The sequence below is a fragment of the Phoxinus phoxinus genome, assembly GCF_949152265.1.
Source record: "Phoxinus phoxinus genome assembly, chromosome: 12".
NCBI classification, from domain to species: Eukaryota; Metazoa; Chordata; class Actinopteri; order Cypriniformes; family Leuciscidae; genus Phoxinus; species Phoxinus phoxinus.
Genome location: NC_136887.1, coordinates 9,067,505 through 9,080,205, shown reverse-complemented (window position 1 = coordinate 9,080,205; position 12,701 = coordinate 9,067,505). Strand labels below are relative to the sequence as shown.

At 44.0% G+C, this 12,701-nt stretch overlaps 1 long non-coding RNA gene across 1 annotated transcript; it reads left to right on the top strand.

Annotated features, from left to right (window-relative positions):
• Positions 1-2,623: 2,623 nt before the first annotated feature.
• Positions 2,624-5,507, top strand: LOC307008211. The gene is made up of 3 exons (XR_013799776.1): positions 2,624-3,067; positions 4,442-4,543; positions 5,229-5,507. It is a non-coding gene; the product is annotated as an uncharacterized lncRNA (long non-coding RNA).
• Positions 5,508-12,701: the final 7,194 nt, after the last annotated feature.

The following is a 12,701-nucleotide window of genomic DNA, read 5'->3' as shown; positions in this document are numbered from 1 at the left end:
AGACAGACAGAGTATACATAATATACCATCAAACCCAGATGATACACAATGCTACAGCTGATGCCACAGTGGAAGTGGAAAAAATACATAAAAATAGTATTTGCCCAGAACTCATGATCCACTGGAAAGAGAGAGCAGTAGCCTACTATTTCCTCATTTGTATGTCCTATAGCTAAAAAAATATATATTTGCATGCCAGCAACAAGTGTCCCTTGTGAGAGGATTTTTTCAAAGGCTGGAGAAATTATCTGTAAATAAGAACTAGGCTAAGTCCTTCCACAGCAGAGAAATTAATATTTTTCAATAAAAATCTCTAAAAAAGTGAGACATTGTGGCTTGATTTCCTTTATTAATATTCATTTTGCAGGGCCAAAATAACACTATGCACAATGAGGAGCCTACAGGTTACAAGCTTCACATATTAGAAAAATACAATAATAAAAAAACAACAATTTTTTTTAATGGCCAAGGTTGTTTCAGATCAACACCTGCAAGTGACCACTAGGTGTCACCGTGGAGACAGGTGTCAGATTGATTCGAAGCCCCGAAACAATATGGCACATTTGGTTCAACTGTTTCATTGCTTCACGAAGCCTCGATCTGCCCACCACTATATGTAAGTGTGTATTAATTCCATACTACCTTATTTTATTAACTAATAGTGTTAATTAATTAGTGAATTACCACAATGAGCCAAAACCTTATATTTCAACTTCCAGATAATACAGGTAAACTAATATGCATTAATACATTATTAATTACAGCATTAGTAGTGTGTCAATTACTACAATGTTTTTGGAAACCAGTGTTTAATCGACAGCTTTTATAAACTCTAGTGATGGTCATTAATGATGAATTAATCATATCGCCTACCATAGATGCAATGCGCATTTGAAAAAGCGAGGCGCTGGAGAGCAAAATTGGTTTGAATGCAAAATACAAATTCACCACTAGATGGGAGTAATTCCTACTTATTGTCCCTTTTACCCATTACCCAGAAATAGTGCCAAGGTCCAACTAAAGATACACTTGATTATATTTGACTGTGCTAAAGTGTAACTTTGCTACTTACACTTTAAATATTATATCTTGCATGATATTACACAGAAATAATACTATCCCTACTAATAATATTAAATGCATTTTAGGCTTAATATAAAGAAATGTGGATTGTGCAAAAAAAGGCGCTCCAAATAAAGTTTAATTATAATATTTATATAAGTCTCAAGCGATATGTCAGTAAATATGTTAATGGATTTGTAGTGAACTTAGTATGAAATAAATGTATTTTAAATGCATTTTGGTGTAGTTTTTTCTACATCTTGGACAGCATGAGGTTGAGTAAATAATGAGAGAATTTCATTTTTGGGTGAAATATCCCTAATGTTATTATCCACTTGTACTTTATGAATCCTTTTACACATCCACCCTGCATGTTTGAGAGTGTATCAGCACGATCTGGTGTCTGGGAAAGCGTGTGTTGGAGTACTGAGTGGATCAGTGATGAGCGGCTCATTGAGTGGCTAAGTATTTTAGTACATTCACCATGTTATCATTGTCATGTGGCCTGTCACAGTGAGGCTCTGTGACTAGAGACTCTTGTTGTGTAAAGGGACTCTTATTCTGACACTGGACTGTCTGAGAACATACTTGCATACATTCACTTTTCATTCTAACATCATAACACATTATCTGTTTTGCGCAAATTTGATCACCAGTTAACACAGATATGTGTGTTACTGATTGTGTATTGTTTAGTGTTGTTCCTGTCCTCATTACGCCTTTTTCTCTTCAGTTTAACTTTTAGTGATTCATAAATGTCACTGTTGATTTATGTATTGTGTTGTGTTGTGTTAAAAAGTCAAAGAAGACCGGTGATCATTTTAAATGTTGTTTCCAACACTTACATATTATAAATAGTCATATTTGTTGCACACAAGAAATGTTTCCTGTCCCAAACAGACAAAACCCAGTCACGGTAAATGCCACCATTTTTGAAGATCTCATTCCCGCCAATAGAAGGCACAGTTAATCGTTCTCATGTATGAGGGGGAGATTGGTGTTCTGTTTAAATATTGGTTAAACATTAATAATTGAGTTTGTTTTGTTCCCAATGTTTATATATTTTTGTATTATTATAACAGTTTATCTCTTTGTTACAGATAATCACATTTTTTGGTCTTTCCTAAATGTATTTATTACCTTTAATTTCGAAATGGTTTAGTCCAAGTAGGAGGGGCTTGGCTTTTTAAGAGGGCCTCTCAGAATTGTTTGGAAGCTCATAGAGTGAATAGGATTACAGTTGTTGCTGTGCTTTGGGTCAATTTATTGGCATAGCCAAAAGTTTGTTTGCAAATAACATTGAACATTTTATGTTATTTTTTGTTCGTTTTGTCTTTTTTTGGATTTTCACTAGTGGTGGGCAGATCGAGGCTTCGTGAAGCAATGAAACAGTTGAACCAAATGGGCCATATTGTTTTGAGGCTTCGAATCAATCCGACACCCGTCTCCACCACGGTGACACCTAGTGGTCATTTGTAGGCTTATATACTGTCTATGTTTGTAGGTGTTGATCTGAAACAACCTTGACGAGCCATTAAAAAATGTTGTTTTTTTATTATTGTATTTTTCTAATATGTGAAGCTTGTAACCTATAGGCTCCTCACTGTGCAACCCAGTCTCACGGCAGTTCGTGATATGGTCACGTAATTTAATCTATTGATTCGTGGCAAGGGCACGTTTATTTCGTTATTTTCGTAATTCCAGCACGTTTTTTTAAACTAATGTATTTCAATGGGAAGCATCTTTTGTGATCAAAGCACGATTCTATCTGCCTATCGGGCTGCAGCAGAGAAGCTGTTTAATCAACATTTATTCACGAGATATTATCATGGTTTATGTATTTATTTTAATTATATTATTTCGTTCTTAATGCCAGGGAAGCTGGATTGCTTTGCTGTTTATTGATATTTAAAAAAAAATATTTTATTAGTAGGAAATCGCGCTGAAGAAGTCTCATTCGAACACCTCGCGATATTTGGCATCAGTTCACGTGTGCCAGATGTTGGTAAGTAGTCGTAAATACGCTGTCCTAATAATGTTTGATATAATGTATTTTCTGTGTGTCGAAATGAATCAGATTAGCTCAAGTTCAGTCACTGCATTATATCTGTCATCTCCACGGAGGCTTTGCGTTTCATTGCTTTCTATGAAAATGGTTTCTATGGTGATTAAACACTGTCTGTCACGTGATGTGCTATAGAGCTGGTAAGTCCCGCCCCCTCCGTAAAACCCCGCTGGACCTCAAAGTTGAAAAACCGTCAATGCAAGTGAATGGGAGAAAATTATTATTTTCTGCTCCCGTTTGAATTGTGCCATGAATGTGAACATATGTTGTCTGTGAATTTTTTATATAATCTTTCATGTTACAAGTTTGACAGTATATGGTATGATTCGTCGGCTAGCAGTTGTGGAAAAGACATAACGAGAAAGACTACATGTCGCCTATGTGACGTCACCGCATAAAGTTGACTTACCCGTGGTTTTCGCCAACCTCAACGATTTTGTCCTCTCCCTGAAAGACGGCGGTGAAGTGCACCAAAGACAAAGCCATGTCTAGCGGGATCCGTGAGCTAGAGCCGTGCGCTAGTGGTGTTGACGTTTCAAACGCGTCGAAAGCAGCGAAGAGTTGTAGTCCACAAAGTGCTCTCACACAAAGTCTACCCGTATCAAACTTCTACCCGCTAAATTGTAGCATTTTTCACACGAAAAATTATATAAAAAATTCACAGTCAACATATGTTCAAATTCATGGCACAATTCAAACAGGACCAGAAAATAATTATTTTCTCCCATTCACTTGCATTGACGGTTTTTCAACTTTGAGGTCCAGCGGGGTTAGCGGAGGGGGCGGGACTTACCAGCTCTATAGGCCTAGAGTAGACCTTCAATCAGTTAATCATATTCATATCAGGTTTTTAAGTTGTACAATTAGTTCCAAAGTTGTATGTGCAGAAGAAGCACAGTAAAAACAACACCATGCTTTTACCACAGTAACATTAGTTTTACTGTGATAAGTGTAGTAAAAAGACAGTAATCACACAACTTACCATGCTTTTACCACACTATTGGTAGTTTTAATGTGGTACTTATTGTAAATGCACAGTAACCACAACACTAACCATGCTTTTACCTCAGTAACCTTAGTTTTACTGTGATGGGTAGTAAAGGACAGCAATCACAAAACGTACCATGCTTTTACCTCAGTATTGGTAGTTTTAAAGTGATAATTGTTGTAAATTATGCATATTAACCACAACACCTACCATGCTTTTAATGCTTAATAATGTAACATCCAATATTTGTAAGGAAAATCAGTACTTTTTCCTTTAAATAATCCTATATATTATACATAATGATATTTTATTTTCTCTGTTTTAAGCTGAAAAGACCAAAAGGGCCTTTCGGACTCAGTCAGCCCATTATTGTTTGAGGACAAGTAAACGGAGGAGACGGACCGCTGCAAAGACAAATATTCGCAATGGTACGTATGTGTTGGTTTTAACCCTAAATCAAACATTTTATCAAGCATTTGTTGTTTCTTAAACCTGTTCTTACAAAACCCATTGCCCAATCAGTATGAACAGTCTCAAAGTCTTAATAATTCACAAGATTTAACAAGTTGTCAAATTCGTACGATACTAGTACATATTTGTATACTCGTACATAATCCTGCAGCTTTTACTCCTAGTGCTGTCATTGGCTACTGCCTCAATTCCTGTACATATTTATCGCGATATTTGTAAATCAGTTGCGCCCCTTCTTGGAAAGTAGTCTGATGTCCCACACACTGTCAGAAAGTTTATATTAATTGCATTGTGTATTCATTAAAATTATTACAAATTAGTCCCTGTCTGTTGTGTTCATGTTCCAATGTCCAATGATACATGATGTCTCTCCACACCTCATAACCTACCTCTGTTTGCAAGGTGGAAAAGCTAATTTGACTTGTCACATGACATCAGATACTCGATTATTTTGTCGTAATCAGATCAGTTACACTGCTGATAACTGTCCCATTTGCATATAAATCATGTTATTTTTAAACGAGTTCATATGATTATTGCTTGCTATTAAAGACATACTTTTATTCATAGAAATGCCCACATATCAGTGAACGTATAACATAAAAATGCTTTTAACATTTAATTATGCAACACTGTTTACAGAAATATATCCCACAGTTATGGATAAACTCCCAACCTCATCAAGTCCTGTGCTGGGCACATTGGGCAACAAGTGTCCTCCAACGTATTCGATCCGTGGCCAAGTTCTCCGCATCTTCCCATGGGACACTGACATTCTTCAGGTCTTCGTGAAACATCTGTCTCCATGTCTTCCTTGGTCTTCCCGGTCTCCTGCATCCTCCTGGTGGTGTCCACTTCCAGCGAGGTGCACCCTTTGCTCTGTCACAGTTTCTGAAAGTCTTCATTTGAAGTCCCACTCCTCCTCAGGATCTCTTTGATATATGCAGAACCAATATTGAAAATAGTGATTTATCTTTTTTCCATATTGTTAAAGCATTTTGTTTTCTCTTTTCAGCTTCATAAACTGTACTTGATGTCTGCCTAATGCCTTTATCAAAGAAGCATCAGTGCTCATCAGGTGTTTTCCTAAAGGACATATTCATTGTCATCCATTAGTTCTAGTCATGCAGTGACTTCATGATGCAATAGACACATGTATATTTCTGCAAGTGTATAGCAGGTGTTTGTCTGAACAATTGAAGATAATGAGAGTGTTCAGGAAAACCTTTAGAAAACAATCCATATTTATGTAATTCTTATTGGTGCTGAAAGAATATTACAGAAATGAGACACTTGACATACTGGACATTATTCTGAGTTTGTTACCTTTACATTTAGATGGACTTAATGTCTTACATTTAGCTTCATTAAACCTTTTATTACAGTGGTCACTATAGTAAATGTCCACCATAACTACATCTATGGTATCATCATTACATCACTACCTGGTTAATGTAAATGTAATATACCCGTGAATGTATTTTATTGAAGCATTTTCTTACTGACATTTATAATCATTAATTATTTTAAGTTGCCTTTCATTTAGTGACAATAAAAGTGATTAATGATCACAAGGATATAGAATTAAAGTTGAGAATGTAAAACGTACTCGGTTACTAACGTAACCTCGGTTCTCTCTAGGAGTGGGAACGAGTACTGCGTCGAAAGACGCAACGGGAAAGATATTTCTTTTTCGAGATTGAAGCCTAAAAATTAATCCTTAATTTTGTAAAATATTGTAAAACGCTTTTCTGTAGCATACAACCTTAGGCGGAGCAAAATCGCTCACCCATTGGCTGCTCCGCCAGAAAAGCACAGCCTATGCGAGGCCAGTGAAGCTGACCAATGAGGGCGCTTTGCGCCCTTCTGCGTCATCTCCCGCCGAAACGGGCGTGGTCTAGGCCTATAAATACAAGCATAGCTGTCTCCCACTCTGATTTTCGTCACTGAAGCGACGCAGCGTGGGCACGCACGGCCTGAGACGCAGTACTCGTTCCCTCTCCTAGAGAGAACCGAGGTTACGTGAGTAACTGAGTACGTTCTCTTACGTAGAGTTCTCTCGTACTGCGTCGAAAGACGCTACGGGAACCCCTGTAACACGCCGTGCATGCTCTTGGACCGACACAGACACCCGAGGGCGCGCGCGCCCTGGCATACAAGCGCCTACACCAAGAATGTATAGGGAGAGCGGCTAAAAATTAGCATCATCCCTTTATAGTAGTGCCTCTAAGGCATAATAACATATATATGAAACATTAGATATATATGAGGGGTAATAGCATGCTCATGGGACACATTGTCAGTGAGTGATGCTTAAAACATTGAAGTGACCTGGGCCGCAGCGCGGGGCAGGAACACTATACATAGTCTTCTAGACCGAGAGCAGTTTAGCCTGCAACGCAGGAACCTCTAGGTTATAGAACCTTATAAATGTAGACGGGGAGGCCCAGCCTGCCGCCATACAGATATCTTGTAATGAGATTCCGCTATACCAAGCCCACGAAGAGGCCATGCCTCTCGTAGAATGTGCTCTAATGCCCAGAGGGCATTCCAAACCTCTAGATGCGTAGGCTAGCGCAATGGCGTCCACTACCCATCGAGATAGACTCTGTTTCGTCGCAGCTCGCCCTTTAGAGCGCCCACTGAACGAAACAAAGAGCTGCTCCGACTGTCTAAAAACAGCGGAACGGGACACATCATTTCTTAATGCCCTAACCGGGCAAAGGGAGCTATTTCTGTCCTCAGAGGCCGGCAGAGCCGACAGGGAGATGACCTGAGCCCTGAACGGTGTGTTGAGGGACTTAGGTACGTACCCATGCTTCGGTTTCAACACGACTACAGAGTCGTTGGGCCCGAACTCCATACAAGAGGCTCTAACTGAGAGCGCTTGCAAATCCCCGACACACTTCACTGAAGCGAGAGCCAAAAGAAACACGGTCTTGAAAGACAGGTGTTTCATGTCAACTGAGTGAATAGGCTCGAAAGGGGCCCCTTTCATAGCGTTCAACACCGTAGAAAGGTCCCAAACGGGGACTGAAGGAGGCCTTGGAGGATTTAACCTCCTGGCTTCTCTAAGGAAACGGACCACCAGGTCGTTTCTGCCCAGTGAATGGCCAAGCGTTGGATTAACGAACGCTGATATGGCTGCCACATAGACTTTGAGCGTGGATGGGGTTCTTCCCTTATCCAATAGCTCTTGCAGGAAGGAGAGAATCTCCGTCTCCCCGCACTGAAGTGGTGACAGACCTTGGTCTGAACACCAACCAGAGAACACTGACCATTTGGAAGCGTAGAGCCGTCTAGTAGACGGGGCCCTAGCCTGCTCGATCGTGTCTAACACTCCCTTTGGGAGGTTAGCGGGTACCCGTTTATGGCCCACACGTGTAGGGACCAGAGATCCGGGCGAGGATGCAAAATCGAGCCCTTGGCCTGCGAGAGGAGGTCTCTCCTCACTGGAATCGGCCACGGGGCAGTACTCTTCAGTCGCATCAAAACTGGGAACCAGGGTTGATTCGTCCAGTATGGAGCGACAAGTAGCACTTAGCATCCGCTTTTCCTGATACGCTCCAGTACTTGAGGTAGGAGTGAGACAGGAGGAAAAGCATAGAGCGGACGGCGGGGCCAGACACTGGCCAGCGCGTTCGCGCTCTTCAAAAAGAATTCCGGGCAGTGAGCGTTTTCCTGGTTTGCAAACAGGACTATTTCCGCTCTGCCGAACGTGTCTGGGCCTACGTTCAGGTGCCCTGGCACATGCATTGCTCTCAGCGAGCGCGGGTTGTGCTGGGCCCATACCAGGATGCGTTCCGTCAGCCTGAAGAGGTTTCGGGATTTCACGCCCCCCTGGCGGTTTATATAGGCTACTACCGACATGTTGTCCGAACGGACCAGAACGTGGTGCCCTTTTATCCGAGAACGAAAGCGCCTCAGCGCAAAGTCCACTGCCATCATCTGCAGGCAGTTTATGTGCGGTAGTCTGACTCGTTTCGCCCACTGGCCAAAGAATGGTCTGCCTTCGAGCAGTGCTCCCCAGCCTGAGGTGGACGCGTCCGTGGACACCACCTTCAGGCTCGAGGATGTCCCCAGGCTTATACCTGACCGGTACCAGTCTGACGCTCTCCATGGTGTCAGGGCTGAAATGCATTCCTGATTGACCTTGAGGCGATAACGACCGTGAACCCATGCTCGGCGCGGTACACGCGCTCCCAGCCAGAACTGCAGTGGGCGCATGCGCAGCAGGCCCAACTGTAGTACTGCCGAGGCTGAGGCCATAAGGCCTAGCATTTTCTGAAATCTTCTGAGCGGCACTATATGGCCTCTGCGGAAGGATTTCGCCATCTGCAGGGTGTTTCGCCTGCGCTGTGCTGACAGCTGTGCTGTCATAGACAGTGAGTTCAGATCCAGTCCCAAAAAGGAGATCCTTTGACTGGGAAACAGTGAACTTTCCTCCCAATTGACTCTTAGACCTAAGCACTCGAGGTGACTGAGTATTAGGGTTTTGTGGCGAGTGAGTTCTGAAGGTGATTGAGCTAGAATCAGCCAATCGTCCCAATAATTTAGAATTCGAACGCCTCGGAGTCTCAGGGGTGCCAGCACCGCGTCCATGCACACTGTAAATGTACGAGGTGCTAGGGACAGGCCGAATGGCAGGACTGTGTACTGATATGCCTGGCCCTCGAAGGCGAATCTCAAAAATCGCCTGTGACGTGACGCAATTTGTATGTGAAAATACACGTCTTTCAGATCTATTGCCATAAACCAGTCTCCTCGGCGAATCTGCGCGAGGATTTTTCTGGTCGTGAGCATTCTGAACTTTCGCTTTGTCAGCGCTCTGTTCAGATGCCTCAGATCTAAAATGGGTCTGAGACCCCCGTCTTTCTTCGGTACCAGGAAATATCTGCTGTACAAACCCCCTTCGCTCTGAGCTTGAGATAAAGGCTCTATGGCCCCTTTGCTCAATAGCTTCGGTTATTTCGGCTCGAAGTAGATGTGCTACTTCTGTTTTTACCGTGGTTTCGACTCTTGCCGTGTAACGGGGAGGGCGTCGATAAAACTGTAGAGAATAGCCTCTTTTTATAGTCTCTAGCACCCATTCTGAGAACCCCAGGAAGTCTTTCCCGTGCATCCGCACGAGTGACTAGGGGTTGAATGTAATCTGGGCCCTGGTCGCGAAATGGCGGCGACACGAGAGCAACCGTGTGCTGTAACATGGACGCCGTGGCGTCTGAGGCGGGGGCACGCTTAACACAGCGGGTATCCCGCGTGCGCTCGACTCTCTGAGTTGAGAGAGAGAGCGCAATGTTTGTGAATAAATGTGGGCGCGTGGTAGGGGGCACATTTATAACACCGGGGATACTGTGTTTTTGAACTGACTGACCGTGCGTTGGTTTCGTTTTTACAGAAAACCGCGGGTCGTGCAGTGTGTAGTGGTTGTGGGCACTGGATAGTGGGCACGCTCACTACATGTGATGCACAATCGACATGAATCGATTTCTTTCGTGCAGACCCTGTGTTGTACGGGGCTGTGCTTGCACGGGTTGAAAAACCGGGCTCTGGTCGCGAAATGGCGGCGACACGAGAGCAGCCGTGTGCTGTAACATGGGCGCCATTGCAGCGTATGATGCGGGGGCGCGCTTAATCGAGCGGGCAGCCCGCGCGCGCTCAGCTCTCTCAGCTGAGAGAGAGAGAGCGCGCGGTGCGAGCCCCGTACGGTTCGGCATGTTTGAGAATAAATGTGGGTGCGTGAACGCGGGTACATTTATAGCACTGGGGAGTACTGTCTATTAGAACTGACTGACCGTGCATCGGTTTCGTTTCATAGAAACCGTGTGACGTAGCTTGTAGTGATTGTGGGCACTTGAAAGCGGGCACGCTCACTACATATGATGCACAATCGACATGAGTCGATTTTATGTGTGCAAGCCCTATATTGTGTGGGGCTGTGCTTGTGTGTACGAATGGGCACTGGGTCGTGGGCATACAGTTACACACATTACATCATCGGCCGTGGCCGGGACACCGTGTAGCACAGAGAGTACTGTCTATCAGAACCGACTGACCGTGCATTCGTTTAGTTTTTACAGAAACCACGGGACATGCAGTGTGTAGTGATTGTGGGCACTGAAAAGCGGGCACGTTCACTAACTTACATGTGATGCACAATCGACATGAGTCGATTTTATGTGTGCAAGCCCTGTATTGTGTAGGGCTGTGCTTGTGTGTACGAATGGGCACTGGGTCGTGGGCATTACGGATACACACATTACACCATCGGCCGTGGCCGGGACACCAGAAAATACATTTTCAGATTTACCTGGGGCGTCGTGAAAACGGCGTTTGTGTGCAAGGCAAACGGGCATTGATGCCGATTTGGTGACTGCAAAATACACTGGCACGGTCGCGTAAGTTATGTTGGGACTGTGCGAGCGAGACATTTTAGTGAAATCCGGCCGCGGCGGGATTTTAACACTGTAGCTTTCCTCGAAGCAGAAGTGCGCATCCTGGCTGAAAACGGGGCTTTCCGGGACTCCGCGATTTCTTCGTGAATTCAGGAAGAAAAAAGGCGCGGGTCGTGAGGACGGTAACGTACGTTCCTCTGCAGAAAAGCAGCCATCCAGCCGGTAAGCGCATCGATGCTAGTTTTTCTCCGTCGACGCTCACGAGCGGCGGGGGAGGGGAGATCCTCGGAGCTCGCCCATCCCTCGCTACCCGAAGCGAGGAGAGAACAGCAGTCGTCCTCCACAGACGCGGCTTCACCTTCCTCGTCCATGACGGACGCGGCGGCACACAGCGGCCCTTGTCCGTCGGTCAGAGAGTCCAGCGAAGCGGGCGGAGAAGCTGTCGGCAACAGCGGCGAACACCTCGTGGTGGAGGGAGGTTCCGGGCTCCGCTGAGCACGTCGCTTTTCACGGCGCGGCACTGCAGCGGGCGGAAAGATGCAGCTTCAGTAAATGAACGCCAGGCGAGTCCGCAGAGTCACCGTAGGCATCAAATCACAGTGATGGCAGCCGCCATCGACGAGAGCTGAAGCTGCGTGATCCTCACAGGCAGGAAACACAAGCACGTGGTCCCCATCGCTGAGCGGGGCTCTACACGAGCCACAGGAGGTGCGAGGCATCTTGAAAAAGACGCTCGGCTCTTTTAGTGGTGGAAAAACTGTGTGACGCGACGGCGAACACACACACAAAACACACACACATAATGTAAAGGATATTCCACGCCGGAGAAGCACAGCAGGGAACGGCGGCTGAAGGCGGCGATGACCAGCGGCTTCAGGTAAGAGGCGCGTCCTGCTGAGGTGCTTGTTCCAAACGGCTGTGGCGGCTCGAATACAATCCAACGATGCGTGTAGCTTCGTGAATTTTAGAAAATCAGAGTGGGAGACAGCTATGCTTGTATTTATAGGCCTTGATCACGCCCATTTCGGCGGGAGATGACGCAGAAGGGCGCGAAGCGCCCTCATTGGTCAGCGTCACTGGCCTCGCATAGGCTGTGCTTTTCTGGCGGAGCAGCCAATGGGTGAGCGATTTTGCTCCGCCCAAGGTTGTATGCTACAGAAAAGCGTTTTACAATATTTTACAAAATTAAGGATTAATTTTTAGGCTTCAATCTCGAAAAAGAAATATCTTTCCCGTAGCGTCTTTCAACGCAGTACGAGAGAACTCTACGTAAGAGAACGTTGTGCTTACCTTTTTGCCTATTTGTTCTTTAAAGCGAAGAAACAAATATTTTTTCACATAACAAAGTTGAATCTCATCTCTTGGTTTGTAAAAATATAACTTCATCATAGCTATTTTTTTAACGTTACTGTATATGTCCCTATAATAGATTGCCCCTGTATCTTATACCTGTTTTTTTATATATAATTAACTTATTTTTATATTGTTGTACAGTAGGTTTGGCACTACATTTGTCTTTAAACAGTTTGACATTAAATATTGGAATATGCTTTCAAAATTGTGTGCATTCATTGTGATTTTGTTACATTTATTTGAATATAATTGATATACCTTTGATATACTATACATACACTGTAAATGTTAGAAGCACTTTAGTACATGTAATTATCTTTAATTAAAATACTGCAAAACTACCCCTGCTGTAGGCCATTGCTTAGAA